Below are 19,000 nucleotides of genomic sequence, written 5' to 3'. Positions count from 1 at the left end.
TGAAGGACCGTTGCATACACCTGGAAATCCAGAGAGTAATGTGCATGCCCAGGGCCAGACATGTTTGAAAAAGACTTGAATGGGCTTGTACCCCTTACTGATCTTTGTTCCCCACGTAAGGATGTAGTGAAAGTTAAAGCAGAGTTGTAGGAGATGTAGCTAAAAATCAAAGGAGGTCCCCAGCTCAGAGCCAGTCTGCAACCATTAGGATGTTTTTTGGGGTGTTTTCTGTTTTGTTTTTTCATTCTTTTTGCCTCCAGCTTTTAAAGAAGTTTCTGTCATGCTACTTGCTGACTGTTTAGATAATAGAACAGAAATTTCAGTGACAACACATGATGGAGAACATAATATTTGCGAAAATATTTTGGAAAAAATCACTAATCACTGATGACTGTAATTCTCAATGAGGTATATAACATCAAACAGTGGGAAATAGGGAAAATCTGGCTTTCAGAATTACCACATTATAATATTTAAAATGTCCAATTTTAATTTAAAAAATTGTATGGCATACCAATGATCAGGAATAAATGACGCATCAGCAGAAAGAAAAAGAAATTGACAGAAACCATCCCTGAGAAAGCCCAAGCACTGTACTTACTAGACAAAGACTTTAAATCATCTGTCTTAAATCTGCTCAAAGAGCGAAATGAAACCCGTTGACAAAGAACTGTAGGAAACAAGATGAACAATGTATTAATAAATAGAGAATACCCATAAAGAGATAGCAATCCTAAAAAGGAACTGAGTAATAATTCCTTGAGCTTGAAGAGTTCAGTAGCTGAAATAAAAAATTCACTAGAATAGTTCAACCGTAGATTTTGAACAGGGAGATAGAAGAATCGTAGAACTTAGACTAACTGATACTATCTATTCAGAGGAGCAGAATGCAAAAAGAACGAATAAAATTGAACAGAGCCTGAGACGCATATGCATAATGGGAGTCCCAGAAAGAGAAATTAAGACATTTCTAAATAATCAAAAGCTGAGAAAGTTTGTTGCTTGTAGTTCTTCCCTGCAAGAAATGCTAAATGGAGTTTTTTAGGCTGAATTGAAAGAATGCTAGACAGTAACTTAATGTCATTCAAAGAAATTAAGAAATAAAGATTAATAAAGTTAACTACACAGAGAAATATAAAAGTCAGTATTGCTTTATCTTTGACTCCTTTTTGCTTCCTTTATGATTTATTTTTTTTCCTTTATGATTTAAAAGACAAATTCATAAAACAACAGTTGTTAGTATGTGAATGTTGAATCAAAATACGTTATTTTCATTTAAGATGTCAATTGTAAGATATTAATTGTAAACCACTAAGAAAATAACTTTGAAATATACAGAAAAGAAAATAAGGGAATAGAAATGGTACACTAGAAAAAATTAAACACAAGAGGGCAAGATCGGAGGATTCAAAGGGCAAAAAATATGTAAGACATATAGAAAACAAATTATAAGATGGCAGAAGCAGATCCTTTCTTATCAGGAGTCACTTTAAATGTAAGTGAATTAAACTCACCATTTAAAAGAGATTGAGAGGGATGCCTGGGTGGCTCAGCGGTTAAGCACGTCTGCCTTCAGCTCACGGAGTGATCCTGGAGTACTGGGATTGAGTCTTACATCGGCTTCTTGCATGGAGCCTGCTTCTTCTCCTTCTGCCCTCTCTCTCTGCCTCTTTCTTTCTGTGTGTCTCATGAATGAGTAAATAAAATCTTTAAAAATAAAATAAAACAGATTGAGAGGAGAAAAAATAGGATCTAACTTTATATTGTCTGTAAGAGACTTAACTTTAGCTCCAAAGGCAAGAGTTGGCTGAAAATTAAATTGTACAAATAGTAGTCAAAAGAGAGGTGAGGTGATTATACTAATATCAGACAAAGTAGATTTTTGTAAGAAATTGTTACATAAGACAAAGACATTATTGATAACAGGGTCAGTTCATCAAGAAGATATAACAATGATAAATACATACATACCAAATGACAGACCCCAAAACATATGAAGGAAACATTGACAGAATTGAAGTGAGACATAGTTTTTCAATTATAGTTGGGAAATGGAGCGGCTGAATGGCTCAGGCAGTTAAGCATTGACCCTTGCTTTTGGCTTAGGTTGTGATTTCATAGGTGGTGAGATGGAGCCCTGAGTTGGGCTCCCAGCTCAGCAAGGGGTCTGCTTGAGGTTCTCTCCTCTCCCTCTGCCCCTCCCCCTGTTCTCTCTCTCTCAAATAAATCTTATAAAAAATGCTAAACATAATTAATTTAAAAAAAATAGTTGGGAGATATCAGTACTGCCATTTCAATAATGGATATAATATTTAGACAGAAGGTTAGTGAAGAAATAGAACTTAATGCTATAAACCAGTTAGACCAAAGGCACTTATTTATAAACATTCCACTCAAGAGCAGCAGAGTATGCAGTCTTCTCAAGTGCACATCAAATATTCTCCAGAACAGACCTAATAGACCATATGTTAAGTAATAAAATGAATCTTAATAGATTTTAAAAGATTAAGATGATACAAGTATCTTTTTATTTATTTATTTTTTACAAGTATCTTTTCTGATTGTAGTAGAACGAAATTATCCATCAATAAAAAGGAAAACTAGAAAATTCATAAACATGTGTAAAGTAAACAATATGCTCTTAAACAACCAGTGGATCAGAGAAATCACAAGAGCAGTTAAAAAATACTTTGAGATAAATGAAAGAGAAAATGGAACTTACCAAAACTTATGCAGTCCTCCAAAAGCAGTGCTTAGAGTGAAACTTAGAGCTATAAACACAACATTTAACCAGAAGGAAGACCTCAAATCAGTTTCCTAAAAACTGTTGTTGGCACTAAAAGGAAAGCAAACAAAACCCAAAGATAAGGAAATAAGGAAATAAGTTAACGTATTAATAAATGAAATGGCAAATAGAAGAACAAGTACCTCAAAAATGGAAATATCCCAAATATATTGTTTAACAGCTGAATGGATAACAAATTATAGTGTATACAATGGAGTATTATTTGTGTGTGGATGCACCTTGACAACCTTATGCTAAGTGAAACAAACTAAACACAAAAGACCACATATCATATGATTTTATTTATATGAAGTATCTAATAAAAGTAAATCCATAAAGATAGAAACTGGGTTGTTAGTTGCCAGCAGCTAGGTTAAAGGAATGAGAACCGACTGCTTAATTGGTGTGAGGGTTTCTTATTTGGAGCAATGAAAGTGTTGTGGAACTAGATAGAGAGGTGATAGTTATACAACATAGTGAATGTACTAAATGCCACCGAACTGCACTCTTTGAAATGGTTATCTTATTTTAATTGAATTTCACTCTGTTTTTATTTATTTTTATTTTTTTCACTTTATTTTTAAAAGGGGAAAAAGAATGTGTAGTCAGTCCTCATTTGCAGATTTTGTGTTTATAAGTTTGCATACTCACTAAAATGTACTTGTAACCCCATAATCTGTATTCGCAGTGCTTTTGCAGTCATCCGCAGGTATGTGCAAAAATTTGAGTCACCCTTTACATGTTGGCCAGCTGAAGTCAAGCAAAGTAGAGCTCTGCCTTTTCATTCTTTAAACAAATGTCCTTGGAGAGAGGACAGGAGAAAGGATGGAGAGAGAATAAAATGTCTTTAAACACAAACACACATAAAACAAGGTTTTATATATATTGATTGGTTAACAAAAATTTTGTGACCAGAGGTTCAAGGAACCAACCCTTTATTTCCCCTAGGAGAAATAGGTCAGTATGCAGCAATTCATTTTTCATGGCAGTTTTATAGAACATAAATACCACAATTAGCACAAATCAGTTGTATATGGTATAGGAGTAAGATGTAAATGAAACTATTCTTTTTAGAGGATATGTTTAAGGAAGATATCCTAAAGGAAGTGGCATTTGAGTTGGATTTTGAAAAAAGAATAATCATTCATTATATATTTGAGAGGGAAAGGGCATCACTCAGAGTGAGTAAACTGTGTGGTCGAAATACAGACATGTGAAATAGTCTGAGTTTGAGGAACCAGAAAGAAATATGATGTTTTCTAACCAGGGAGTCTATAATGTTTTGGCCATATTTATTAACATTAATATATGTCTACAACAATTGAAAACTCTAGGTAGAATTATTACCCCTCAAAGATGCAGAAAATCTTCTATGTATTCGTATCTTTTTGTTATGGAAAATTTCAAATATAAAAATAAAGAGAATAATATAGTCAATTTATATACACCCATTACTTAGCTTCAACAGTTGTCAACACATGGCCGGTCTTGTCTTATTTGTAACTTTCTTACTTCTCTTCACTGCAGATCATTTAAAGCCAATCAAGACATTGTATCATTTAATCTGTAAATACCTGTATGTGTGTATAAAAGAGAAGTACTAAAAAAGCCAATAATAACAATAATCTTTAAATATTGCACTTTTTAAAAAGAGCATTCATTTCTTTATAGTAAAAATATCCAGGCACTTCAATTTTCCCTGTCTTAAAAAAAAAAAAAAAAAATTTTCCCTGTCTTGAAAACATTATGTATAGTTGTTTTATTCAAACCCACATCCAGAGATGGTTACACACTGTATTTGTTATCTCTAAAGGCTTTACCCACAAGGTTTTTTTCCTCTTTTTTTTTTTCCTACCATTTACACAAGACAAGCTTTATGCCTTGTTTCACATCTCTCATTCTACCTTTCACTTTTTCACTCAGATTGGTGCTGCAGCAGTTAGCAGTTTAGAGATAAAGCCTGACAGGAAGAAGCCTTAACTATGCTATTTAGCTTTAGCTTTCTGCTTTAGAATATCTCTACTGCTATAGCATAGGACTTCTGCAGGAGCCCATTCGACTATGTTGGCATATGCACACATATGGAGGTACAATGGACTTTACTTTTTGTTGAGACTTGGTTGATAAATACTCTCTTCTCCATTGTCTTGGGTGGTCAGTTCTGAGATACAAACTACATGGTTTCTCAGGTTGGCCAAGGAGAAGTGAGCCCTAGTTGTCTAAAGCAGTAATCAGCTCCTTAATATACCCTTGAATTGGCTTTTCCTCCTTTCCTGTTTCACTTTTCTTGATCCTCTTGCACTGGTTCCCTATTTTTCAGGAAACCCAATCTAGACATCATTTATTTGTGAAAGAATGTAAGTCATTTACATTATAAAATTTCCCACATTTTGGATTCTACTGATTTGTATCACCGTATGGTATTATTTAATATGTTCTTCTATACTTTGCATTTCACCCATGTAGAAAATATATAGAAAGAAACTGAAAGAGGATATACCAAATGTATTCTCTAAATGCTGGTTATAAGGAATTATTTTATTTTTCTTTATATGTTCCTTTTATTTTCTAATAGATTTCATATGCATTTATTCAACAAATATTGACTGACCTCTACTATGAGTTAGACACTATTCTACATGGAAGGGATGCAATAATGAATAAAAAAGACAAAAATTCCTACCTATACAGAATATACAGTATTTTATAGTCAGAAAAAAGGGTATATAAAGTTTCTACTAGTTGCATTGAATTTTAGATTAAAAGCCTTTTAAATTAGTTTTAGCTCCCTTTTTGGTGAGATGTGGAAGGAGAGATTAAAGAAGGCTTCTGTGTAAGAGAAGAAAGAATTGTAAAATATTTTCCTGGTTTTTATGATAGCAAAATATTTTTGTTCCTATTAAATTATTTCTGAATCTAATTTATATTGGTAACTTTAAATAAAGTGCTTTGCTTCTGATTTGACAGTGAAAATGAAGCAAGACTAGGCAGGTCACTAAAGATTATTTGGTCCTTTGAGGAAGATTATTTTTTTCCCTTTGTAAATCACATATTTTAATTGCTTCTATGCATTTTGACATCCAATTTTGTAATCTTTTGTTTTTTAATTACTGAAAAATCTGTTACATTAACAGAATAGTTGCTAAATGTCTAATATGCTGTGCACAATCCTGGTTTTCATAAAAAGCAAGATTAATAATTGCTCTTCTTTTAAGATGATGATCATGAAGGAAAATGATAATGTATTAAAATGAGATTCATTTAGAAAATTTGGCTTCATTTTTGTTTGCTCACGAACAAGAATTTCCACATATGTTGACGCAACAGAAGTAAAATATGTGTTATTCCTATATGGGTTGAAATACGTAAAGAATAAGGCTATTTTTTTATAGTTTGAATTTCTATGGCTGGACTCTAGCCAGTAGTTCATATTTCAGCTTTGTTGTGTCATGTCTTTCACACATACCATATCCCAGGGTACCTAACAGATCTAAATTTGTAAGTTTTAGTTTTAGAACAGTTTAAAAATAACAAAAAAGCACACTAAATCCTAAAATTAAGCAGTTTCTTTTTAAGATTTTATTTAGAGAGAGATAGATCGTGAGCAAGCAAGGGGAGGGGAGAAGGAGAGGAAAGGAGAGAATCTCAAGCAGACTCCCCACTGAGTGTGGAACCTGGTACAGGGCTTGATCTCAGGACCTGGAGATCATGACCTGAGCCTAAATCAAGAGCTAGACTAAGACACCCAGGCACCCCTAAGTAATTTTGAAATGAGTGGAGAGCTGATGAATTTCAATAAAAAGCTTAATATTTCTGTACTGAATACCAAGAAAATTTAGAGTAGCCATAGTTAAGTAGAAAAGACATTAAATGGGGGAAAAAAAAGTACAACATATACTTGAATACGTCTCATCTCCCTTTCTGTGCAGTCTTCATGTCAGCACCATTGCTGGGTATAGTGGATAAGGTGGTTGCTTCAGGCTCTGGGCTTTGAATGACTCTTGCTGCTGTAATAACCAGTGTTAAACATAGCCAGTCAGTGATTGGAAGAATCTTTAAATATATAGAATATATATATAAATATTTCTACATATTTAAAGAATTAAATATATTAAAAAACTTGAGCTTTAGTCAGAGTAGAGAGGATCCCTATTTCTTTTCCACCATCTCCCACTGACTGGCTATATTTATATTGACCTGATTTTATCTCTGTGGAACATGAAAAGAGTGTAAAAAGATAAACACAGTTCATACTGTGATTTAATTGCCCTGTGTTCCATATTCCCTCTGGGATGACCCTTCATTCATTTAATAATCTTACCTTTGAGACACAATTTTATTCTTAATCATGTACAGTGGGTTCTGGTTCACATAGGAGGATTCTGAACCTCTTCCCACAGACACACCAAATCTTCAGCTTTATACAAAACAATTTTCTCTGAAAGGAACCCAAAAACCAGTTGAGTGACTCCTACACATTAGGCAAATGAGAAAAAAAACCTCAAAAGAAAAAAAAGAGAGAGAAAAAAACCTCATTGAAATAGGTAAGAGAGGCTGAGACAGAGTCTTGCCATAAACCCCATCCTTGTATAGCAACCAGTGGTCAAGAGGAGCTGGGCCAAGGATGGGCTCTACTGGAGGATTGGGAGTACTGAACCCCACAACTGGCACCTGAGAAATGAGTTTTTTTGAGTCCTGCACCTGAGAGATGAGCCTCTGGAATATGCAGCTTTAAAGCCAAGAAACCTTATGTCTGTAGCATCCAAAGGGCCCATGAAGAGGCAGTTGCCTGAAAAGCACCCAGTCTTTGTGAAAGAAGTCTATGTTACTTACCTTAAAGCTTCAGCTGGAGGGGCAGGCATATAATTTAACATATATCTAGGGGCCTACTGAAACACTCACCAAAGACAGAGGCTGATGGGCTCCATCTTTGCACTTTCCCTCTGCATTGCTCCAGGTTGCCTGTATCTCCCAGAAAGGAGCTTGTGTACGTGTCTGGTCATCTGGTTGTGTCACTGTCACCCAAGACACACCGCTTGATTACTTGCCTTTGGTGGCGCCACCAGTAGGGCTTAGTTAGGTTTATAGCTTCTTTAGGACTATAGCAAACAGAAGCAGTTCTCAACTTTGGCACAGTACAGAGACAAAAAGACTGAAACATATCCCTAGTCTTTCTGTGAAAGAAGCTTTTGGCTTATTTTGAAGCTTTGGCTTGAGGGGCAGGCTTCTGATTTAATGTATATCTGGAGGACTGCTGAAATACTCTCCAGAGACTTTGGAATCTAGTGGGAGCCATCTTTGTACTCTCCCTCTGCCTTGCTTCAGGTCACCAGAATCTTCTGGAAGGGAACTTGTGCACATGTCTGGTGCTCTGGCTTATGTCACTGTTACCCAGGACACACCCCTTGATCACCTGGCTGTGGTGGGGCTTATGTTTGCAGGTGCCACAGAACTGTAACAAATCGAGAAATGATTCGTAATTGGCTACTACCCCACATTGCAGGGCAGCAAACCAGAGGATGAAAAACACTCCTAGTTCTTCTGTGTTAAAGGCTTATTGGCTTATCTTAATAGCTGCTGTGGCCTGAGAGCAGACTTCTAATTAAACATACATCTAGGGACCAGCTATAATCCTCTCCACAGACTGGGGAGACTGATGGGTGCCATCTTCATCCTCTCTCTGCTCTGCCCCAGTTACAGGTGTCTGTGAGAAAGGCGCTTGGGTACATATTTTGCTTCTCAGCTTTTGTGGCTTCCAGCCAGAGGAGACATCTTTTAATAATTTGACTTTAGTAGCTAGCGATGGGGCTTGTTTTTACAGATTCCATGCATAATATGAAACAAACAGAAAAACAATTTTTAACTGGCTAACATTCCAGGGCTCAGTGCAGGAGAAGCAAACAGAAATACCCATCTCCAGGTCTTCCCCCGAAAGAGGTATATTTGCATACTTTAAAAGCTGCTACCTGGAACACATGGGTGGCTCAGTTGGTTAAGCGTCTGACTCTTGGTTTTGGCTCAGGTCATGATCTCATGGGTTGTGGAATCAGGCCCTGGATTGGGCTCTGCATTGGACATGGAGTCTGCTTGGGGTTCTCTCTTTCTCTCTTCTGCCCACACCCCACGCTTGCCCAAAGCAGCTACCTGAGAGTCTGGCTTCCAATTAGTCTGAATCCAGGTGCTGAGTGAGATTCTTCTCTTTGAGATATTGAGAGGTTTTGGCACATCCTCAACTACTAGGAACCTCCAAGAATAAAGTAGGCTGCTTGGACTATCAGAGGTTTGAGAGATACCAAGAACTAGGGCAGGGTTGAACAATAAGTTTCTATTTGTATGTGAGGTCAGTCCTTCAAAGTTGAGACATGTGGCTGTTTTATCTAATGCATAAAAACCAACACAGAGAGTCAAGAAAAATGAAGAATAGAGGAATATATTTGAAAGGAAAGAAGCTAAAACCTCAGAAAAAGACCTTAACATAGAGATGAGTGATTTACTTGATCAAGAGTTCAAAATAATAGTCAAAGATGCCTACCAAATTCAGCAGAATAGTGCGTGAATCAAGTGAGAATTTCAACAAAGAAAACATGTAAGAAAGTATCTAATAGTAGTCATAGAGCTGAAGAATATAGTAATTGAACTGAAAAATTCAGTAGAGGAGTTCAACAGCAGGGTAGCTGCAGCAGAAGAAAGGATCAGTGAACTTGAAGACAGGGCCCATTCAAACAGTGTAGTAAAAAGAGAAATGAGTAAGAGTGAAGATAGTTTAAGGCACTTATGGGACAACATCAGTGGACCAACATCCACATTACAGGAGTCTTAGAAGGAGAAAAGAGAAAGAGGCAGAAATCTTATTTGAACAAGTAATGTCTGAAAACTTCTCTGTGCTGGCGAAGGAAACAGATATCCAGATCAAGGAGCTCAGTTCTAAATAAGCTGAATCCAAGGAGACTCACACAAAAACACATTATAATTAAAGTGTCAGAAGTTAAAAGCAAGGAGAGAATCTTAAAGCAATGAGAGAAAAACAACTTGTTAGGTATAAAGGAATTTCCATGAGACACTAAGCAGACTTTTCAGCGGAAACTTTGCAAACAGGAAGGAGATCATACCATATACAGGAAGTGCTCAAAGCAAAAAAGTGCTAACCAAGAATACTACCCAGCAAAGCTATCCTTCAGAATAGAAGGAGAAATAAAGTTTTCCAGACAAGCAAACATTAAAGCAGTTCATCACCCCTAGACTATTCTTATAAGAAATGTTAAAGGGAATTCTTTAAGCTGAAACAAAAGGGCACTAATTAGTAACAGGAAAACATAGAAAAAGAACAGACAATGAATATGTTTTTGAAGCATTTTTGTGCTGTTTTCTCCCCAACAAGGTAAGATACTTCAGTAGAAGAACCTTGTCTTCTACTTTTACTTTTAGTTCCTTGCAGTGCTGCTGAGTGTATATCAGGTGTTGAATAGCTGCAGTAATCTGCCTGTTCCTATATAGCCTGTGAGCCATGAAATTTATTTATTTACTGCTTTAAAAAATAATATTTTGTGACATTTGAAAATTATATGAAACTCAAATTTTGGTGTCCAAAAAACTCTATTGGAGTATATACATACTCATTCACTAGTATTGTTCATGACAGCTTTCATGCAATAGAAGAGTTAAATAGTTGCAACAGAGACTATATGTGGCCCACAAAGCCTGAAATATTTTCTATCTGACTTTTATGGAAAAAATTTACAACCCTTTCCAAAATAATAAGAATTATATGTCTTGTTCTCTGTTCCTGGTTCCTGACACAGAGCTCCTAAAGCCCTTATAAATAGGATCCTGGGAGCTACCAAGAATCTGTTCTTTTTTTTTTTTATTTTTAGAGATTTTACTTATTTATTCATCACACACACACACACACACACAGAGAGGCAGAGACACAAGGAGAGGGAGAGACAGAGGGAGAAGCAGGCTCCATGCAGGGAGCCTGACGCGGGACTCGATCCTAGGTCTCCTGGATCAGGCCCTGGGCTGAAGGCGGCACTAAACCGCTGAGCCACCCAAGCTACCCGAATCTGTTCTTATATGGATGGCAGAGTTGTAGGAAATCAAGCCAACCTCAAGTCTATTCCAGGAGTGCCTGGGTGGCTAGTCCATGAAGCATTTCTGCCTTTGGCTCAGGTCATGATCTTGGGGTCTTGGGATTGAGCCCCATGTCCAGCTCTGTGCTCAGTGGGGAGTCTACTTCTCTCTCTCTCTCTCCCTCTGCCACTCTCCTCCTGCTTTTGCTCTCTCTCTCAAGTAAATGAATGAAATCTTTTTTAAAAAAGATCCATTCCACTCCCCTTCCCTTCCCTTATTTTTCCTTCCCTCTTTTATATTCTATCCCTGAGATAGAACCAATTTTTTAAAAAGATTTTATTTATTTATTTGAGAAAGAGAATGAGCAGGGGGGCAGGGGCAGAGGGAGAGGGAGAAGCAGACTCCCTGCTGAGCAGGAAGCCCAATGTGGGACTTGATCCTAGGACCCTGGGACCATGACCTGAGCTGAAAGAAGACACTTAACTGAGCAACCCAGGTGCCCCAGAACCAATTTAAGTATAGATATTAACTTGGATTTAGACTTTATTTTAAATATACAGAAAATATAGAAAAGAATAGAGAATATTATTGTAGCCGTTACTTGGTTTCTTCAGATTTTAGTATTTATCCATATTTATCTCATATCTTCATTTTAAATTATTTTGAAAACCCCATGCATCTCTCTGAAACTTCATTTCACCACCTTTCTTCTTAGGTATAACTACTGTTCTTAAGTTGGTGTTTTTCATTCCTGTTGAAGATTTTAGCATTCACACCCATTGTCTTCCATCATCCCCTAGGAAAGGACAGTGATTATATTCATCCCCTAGCACTGACGTTGGACTTAGTCATGTGATTTCCTCTGACCAATGATATACATTATGTTCCAGCAAAATCTTCTAAGAATCAGTTTGTGGTTTGCTGTGTTCTTATAAGAAATCAAGCCAACCTCAGAAGTCCATTCCAGGAGCGCCTAGGTGGCTAGTCAGTTAAGAACTCTGCTTTTGGTTCAGGTCATGATCTTGGGGTCTTGGGATTGAGTCCCATGTCCAGCTCCCTGCTTAGCAGGGAGTCTATGTCATATGTCCATGTTCCACAAGGAGGCTGCTGCTGCTCATCAGCCTGGATCCGAGGTTCAGTATTCTGTAGAGTAGAGCTACACCCAATAAGTAATAGATGTAGCATTGACAATATATAAGCCTTCCTTATTTTAAGCCACTGAGATTTTAAGATTATTACTGCAGCATAACCTAGCCTATTCTGGGTGCTACATCTCCCCTGTTTTTTAATATGTTAAATATATATTTATATGTGTATGTTTGTATATTTACTGTTCCAGGTAGCTGTAGTTCTCTTATTTTCACTGCTGTATAATTGTATTTATCATTTGCATAAATATGTCAGTGTTTAATTTATCCCTTTTCACGTACATGGAACTTGTTTCCAGTTTTATTAGTCATCTGTTGCTGTGTGACAACCACAAAATGTGAGTGGCATAAAGCAGTGAGCGGTTACCTAGTTTATGCACCTGCAGGTCATGTGAGGTATACCCTGCTGATCTCAGCTAGCCTTGCTCTGTAGATAGGCTCAGGTTTGGCTAATCCAAGCAAGGGCAGCTCTGCTTCATGGTTTTGTCAGCAAATTTGTCAAGCTGCTTTAAATGTTTCTCATCATTTTTACACCACTGGGCTATCCAGAATATATTATTTTCATAGTATTGGCAGAAGTGCAAGAAAGCAAGCCAACCTCAGAAGTCCATTTTAAGGATCTGTTATGTCATACTGCTAATAGCCTGTTGGCCAATCCAAGTCACATAGCTGAGCCCAGACTCAAGAGATTTTCCATGGAGGTCAAGGAAAAGAAAGTGAGTATTTGAAAACCATAATATGCTAGTGTTTTTATTATTAGAAACTGTACTACAGGCAACCTTCTTCCATTATTGCCCTGGTGCATAATTGCAAGAAGTTATTTTCAGCATATAGCTGGAAGTAGGCTTGCTGGTCTGTGGGCCATTCCTCTTCAAATTTGCTATACATTGCCAAGCTAATTTACATATTCTCCAGGAATATATGAGTTTTCTCTTTGCATTCCTGTTAGCACTTGGTATTGTCAGATTTCATTTTTTAGCAAACTGATCGGAATGAATTGTTGTATCTTTGTGATTTTATTTTGCTTTCTCTAGCAAGTAGTGAGGCTTATCATCTCTGAATATTTATTGGCTACTCATGTTGCCATTTCTATGAATCATCTACTTATCCTCTCTGCTCACTTTTTTTTTAATTAGTAAAAGTCCTTTATATATTCTCTATTGAGAGCTGTCATATATATATATTGCAGATACCTTCTTCCAGTCTATGGCCTGTCTTTTTATTTTGTTTATGGTAATTTTTAGTATACAGAAATTGGCAATATTTTAAATTGTAGCCAGCATTTCCTTGATGGTTTGTACTATCTCTTTTTAACTACTTTATTGAGATGTAATTAACATAGAATATATAGCATATATTAAAAGTGTTTGATGACTTTGGCATACTGGTCACATGTATGTATTAGTGAAACCATCCATCATCAGCACAATCAATATAATGAACATATTCATCACCCCCAAAAGTTTCTTCATACCCATTTGTAATTCTTCCTTCCCATTTTTTCCTACTCCTGGGTCCCAGGCAACCAGTGATATGCTAAGTATTTTATGTATCCTACTATCTATCTACTTTCCCTGTCAGTTATTGAGAGAAGGATATTGATTGACTTTAATTGTGGGTTTGTCTATCATCCTTTCAGTTCTATCAATTTTTACTTTAAATATTTTGAAACTCCTATTAGGTGCATACATGTTTAAAATGTATTATTCTGTCTTCTTTGTGAATTGACCCTCTTATCATTGTGTAATTGACCTCTATGCTAATATTTTTTTTGCTGTGAAGTCTACCTAGCCTCATATTTATGTGGCCACTCTTTATTTTGATTCATTTTTCATGATACATCTTTTTCCATCCTATCACCTTATTTATTCATTCATTCATTTAGGGCGGGGAGGGTCAGAGGGAAAGGGAGATTGATTGATTGATTGATTGATTGATTGGTTTCGGGTGAGGAGGCCCAGAAGGAGAGACAGCGAATCTTTAGCAGGCTCCACACCTAGTATGAAGCCAACACAGGGGTCACTCTCATAACCCTAAGATCAAGACCTAAGCTGAATCAAGAGTTGGACACTTAAACGATTGAGCCACTCAGGCACCCCTCCATTCTGTTACTTTTAATCTACTTAAATATACCAGTAACTTTAAAATGTTTTTTTGGGGGATCCCTTGGTGGCTCAGCAGTTTGGTGCCTGCTTTAGGCCCAGGGCATGATCCTGGAGTCCTGGGATCGAGTCCCACATAGGGCTCCCTGCATGGAGCCGGCTTCTCCTCTGTGAGAGTCTGTGTCTCTGCCTCTCTCTCTCTGTGTGTCTCTCTCATGAATAAATAAATAGAATCTTTAATTAATTAATTAAAAATGAAATTTTTTTGTGGATAACATGTAGTTGGATCTAACTTTTCATCCAATATGATAGTTTCACCTCTTAATTAATGTGTTTAGAGGATTTGTATTTAGTTTTTTTATATGTTTGGATTTAAGTCTGCCATTTTGGTTTTTTTTTTCTTTTTTCTTTTACCCCTTGCCTTATTTTCAGATTATTCAGATTTTTTAATATTTTTGACTTTTTGGTTTTTGACTATATTTCTCTGTATATCTTAAATTTAGTGGTTGCTATAGAGATTATAATATACATAATTTTTTCACAGTTTCCTAAGAATTTATATTTTACTGCTTCAAGTGAAATATAGATATCTTGCTGCTATATAGGTCACTCCCCAATTTATGGTATAATGTCGTATATATTACAACTACATACATTGAAAACTCCACCTGACATTGTTTTCATTTTAACTTTCATTTCAAGTGTCATACATAAAGAACTTAGAGGAAAAAATAGTCTGTTATACATCTCAATATTAACCATTTCTGTTCTTTATTTCTTAAATTCCAAATTTCCCTTTGGTATCATTTCTTTCCCCCCTTGAGGTATAGAGTGTGCTTTAGAGCACGTCTGCTGGTGGTGGATTCTCAGTTTACTTTCATCTGAGAACATTTTTATTTTGTCCTCATTTTTTTACAAGATTTTATTTATTTTCTAATGAGAAACTCAGAGAGAGAGAGGCTGAGACACAGACAGAGGGAGAAGCAGACTCCATGCAGGGAGCCCTATGTGGGATTTGATCCCAGGAGTCTGGGATCACACCCTGGGCTGAAGGTGGCGCCAAACCGCTGAGCCACCCAGGCTGCCCTGTCCTCATTCTTAAAGAATATTTTCACTAAAGAATTCTGGGTTGAAATTCTTCGAGTACTTTAAACTAGCTGCTTCAGAGATTTTTTTTCTTTCTTTGTCTTTGATTTTCAGCAGTTTGACTTTTTTTTTTTTTTAATATACCTTGTTTTGGGTTTCCTAGGCATCTTTAATCTTTATGTTGAAGAGACAACACAAAAAGAGAAGAGATGGTATCTAAGGAGGAAATTCTTTTTTTTTTAAAGGAGGAATTTCTAAAAACGACACATATTTGGGGGACAGGCAGATTAGCTATTAAAGGAATTTAAGGAGTTAATAAGACTGAGTGAAGATGATTGGAAGAAAGCAGAAATGTAGATGTGTGATCTTAGGCAAATCATGTAATATCTCTAAATCTTAATATTCTCATTTGTAAAATTGAGATATAGCAACTAATTTGTTAAGGTCATGAAAATTAAATAATACATGGAAAGCCTGTAGTAGAACACCTATAAAAATGCTCAAAAACAGTAACTTATTACAATGATCACTAAGACAGAAGATAAAACCAAGTGACTACAGTACATATGTCACATCTCATGAATTAACCTTTTTTTTTTTTAAGATTTTATTTATTTATTCATGAAAGACACAGAGAGAGAGAAAGAGGCAGAGACACAGGCAGTGGGAGAAGCAGGCTCCATGCAGGGAGCCTGACGTGGGACTCCATCCTGGGTCTCTAGGATCACGCCCTGGGCCAAAGGTGGCACTAAACCACTGAGCCACCTGGGCTGCCCACATCTCATGAATTAGAACTCTGCTTCTTTTTCTGTCGTATATTAGCTTGTATTACGGAAAAATTTAATCATTTTAATAAATTGTAGGATAATCTCATTTATTAAAAAAATGAATTACTAAATTTTTGAGAGATAGCTGAGACTTAACTATAATTATTTAGAGTTTCCATTTACCTAAGCTCTGATTTATTGAACTTAAAATGATCTATTTGATTCAGTTTCACTTTTGTCTTTTGACAAAAGGAGTTAGTGTCTTCTTTAAAACAAGTCTTTTGGGACACCTGGGTGGTTCAGCGGTTGAGTGCCTGCCTTCAGGCCAGGGCGTGATCCTGGGGTCCCCGGATCGGTTCCCGCATCGGGCTCCCCGCATGGAGCCTGCTTCTCCCTCTGCCTGTGTCTCTGCCACTCTCTCTCTCTCTCTCTCTGTGTCTCTCATGAATAAATAAATAAAATATAAATAAATAAATAAATAAATAAATAAATAAATAAATAAATAAATAAAACAAGTCTTTTACCATCAACAGATGAATGGAAAAAGATGTGGTATGTGTATATATGTGTACACACACACACACACACACACACACACACTGGAATACTACTTAGACATCAAAAAGACGATATCTTGCCATTTGCAATGACGTAGTTGGAACTTGAGAATATTATGCTAAGTGAAATATGTCAATCAGAGAAAGACAATCATCATATGATCTCACTCATATGTGGAATTTAAGAAACAAAACAGAGGATCATAGAGGAAGAGAGGAAAAAATAAAAAAAATAAAATTTTACAAGATGAAATCAAAGAGGAGAAACAAATCATGAGACTCTTAATCATAGAAGACAAACTCAGGGTCGCTGGAGGGGAGGGGGATGAGGAGATGAGGTAAGTGGTTGATGGACTTTAAGGAGGACACTTCATGTAATGAGCACTGGATGTTATATATGAACCACTGAACTCTACCTCTGAAACTAATAATACATTGTATGTTAATTGAATTTAAATTTAAAAATTAAAACAAGTCCTTTAAATGTTCATTCTGAGGCTTATACTGAGTATTCTTACAGTATTTCTGCATGTTCATACCGTTTTTGGTGTGGACTCAAGAAGAGGCAACTGTACAATTAAAAGGTTTTTAGATAAAATCAGAAAGCATTTAATCTTTCTGAGCTTCAACTGTCTCATTAATAATGGTAAGATAGTGTTTACATCACACTGGGAGTGTGACTTTAATGACTTTGAAATTTCTTTGAATAAAAGTTTAAGAGTCATAGGAAGCACCTTAGGGAAAACAGCATAATGTCCTGTGTTTCTAAGGTGAGACCCAAAGAGCAAAGGTTGGAGAAATGAAAGGGAATGATGTTATATAGAGGAGTCACTCAAGTATCATTTTCATACTACACATGCTGTGTTTTCCCCTTTATTCTCCATACTCTCACTCCTCCTTGTAATTGTACCTGATAAAATCTCTAGAAGACTGGTATAAGAATAGCTTGAGTTATTTCATCCATCCACGTTTTCCATACTCCACCCCAGTCGTGTTAAGAACTGATCTAATCCAACCATCTGCTTCATTTGACAGGTAAAAAAAACCCTAAATATAACAAGATGAAATAACCATTTTTCCACCCTAAAAGTATTAATCTCTTGGCCTACTTCATGTCATATTTCCTTATAATGATAGGAATTCTTAGTATGTGCGAAGCTGTCCTTAAATGCTCCTCCTTTTTTTTTTTTTTTTACAAATGTACATGGTAAAATATTTAATAAACTATAACAAGGAGCATTCAGTGAAAACACAAACCTGTTGTATCTTTTCCCCACTCCCATTCCATGTCACATAAGCAATCACTTTAAAATTTGAGTTAACTTTTTAGTTCTTATTATTTGAAGTGTGGCTAGTTTGAATTGAGTTGTGCTGTAATTGTAAAATACATGCCAGATTTTGAAAACTTAGTATAAAAAAAGGTAAAATATCTCATGATTTTTATATTGATTGCTTGTTGAAATGATAGCTACTTTGCTGTTTTGTTAAATAAAATATATTAAATTAATTTTACTTGTTTCTTTTGATTATTTTAAAGGTGTTAGAAAATTTTAAATATATAATTTGTAACTCACGTTTATTGCTCATATTATACTTTCGTTGGACAGTGCTCCTCTAATTATTAGTAAGCATGTATTTCCTTTAGTTAATGTACCAAGTTTACTCATGAGATACCTGATTCTAGTGTGATTCTCATTCTTTTATGAAGGACTAAGAAGGGGTAGCCCAGGTGGCTCAGTGGTTTAGCGCCGCCTTCAGCCCAGGGCGTGATCCTGCAAACCCGGGATCGAGTCCCACGTCAGGCTCCCTGCATGGAACCTCCCTGCATGGAGCCTGCTTCTCCCTCTGCCTGTGTCTCTGCCCCTCTTGCTTCTCTCTCTCCATGTATTCTAATAAATAAATAAATAAAATCTTTACCAAAGAAAAAAGGACTAAAAAGGTTTTTTTCTGGAAAGTCTTAGGATTTTCCTATTTTTTGGTATTCTGTAATTTCATAAGCATATACAGAATTGTACATATTTTTTGTTCATTTTGCTTAGAACACTTGGTAAGCCCTACTTTGTGTCACACTCTTCAGCACTGAGAAATTTTCTGCTAATACTTTTTGGATTATTTTCTCCCTATTTTTTTTTTTCTTTTAAAAAAAAATTCCTTCTGGGACACCTGGGTGGCTCAGGCGGTTGGTTGAGCATCTGCCTTCAGCTCAGGTCATGATCCTGAGCTCTGTGGGATCAAGCCCTTCCTCAGGCTCTTTGCTTAGCAGGGAGCCTGCTTCTCCCTCTCCCTCTTGCCTGCTGCTCCCTCTGCTTGTGCTCTCTCTCTTTCTGTCAAATAAAGAAGTAAAAATCTTAAAAAAATTTTTTCCTTTCTATTTCTGAATGAGAAAAGGTCTTGTATGATATTAGACCTCTAGTATTACATCTCTATTTTTCTATAATTCTCTTTTAATATTTTCTATTTTTCATTCTGTTGTCTTTTTGGCAGT

At 36.2% G+C, this 19,000-nt stretch overlaps 1 protein-coding gene across 5 annotated transcripts in view; it reads left to right on the top strand.

Annotated features, from left to right (window-relative positions):
- Nucleotides 1-19,000, top strand: part of MICU1 (mitochondrial calcium uptake 1) — a 247,048-nt gene that overhangs the window by 89,506 nt on the left and 138,542 nt on the right. The gene's annotated exons all lie outside the window — the stretch shown is intronic.

This window comes from Vulpes vulpes, chromosome 4 (genome assembly GCF_048418805.1).
Source record: "Vulpes vulpes isolate BD-2025 chromosome 4, VulVul3, whole genome shotgun sequence".
Classification (NCBI taxonomy): domain Eukaryota; kingdom Metazoa; phylum Chordata; class Mammalia; order Carnivora; family Canidae; genus Vulpes; species Vulpes vulpes.
This window is presented reverse-complemented; position numbering and strand designations above follow the sequence as displayed.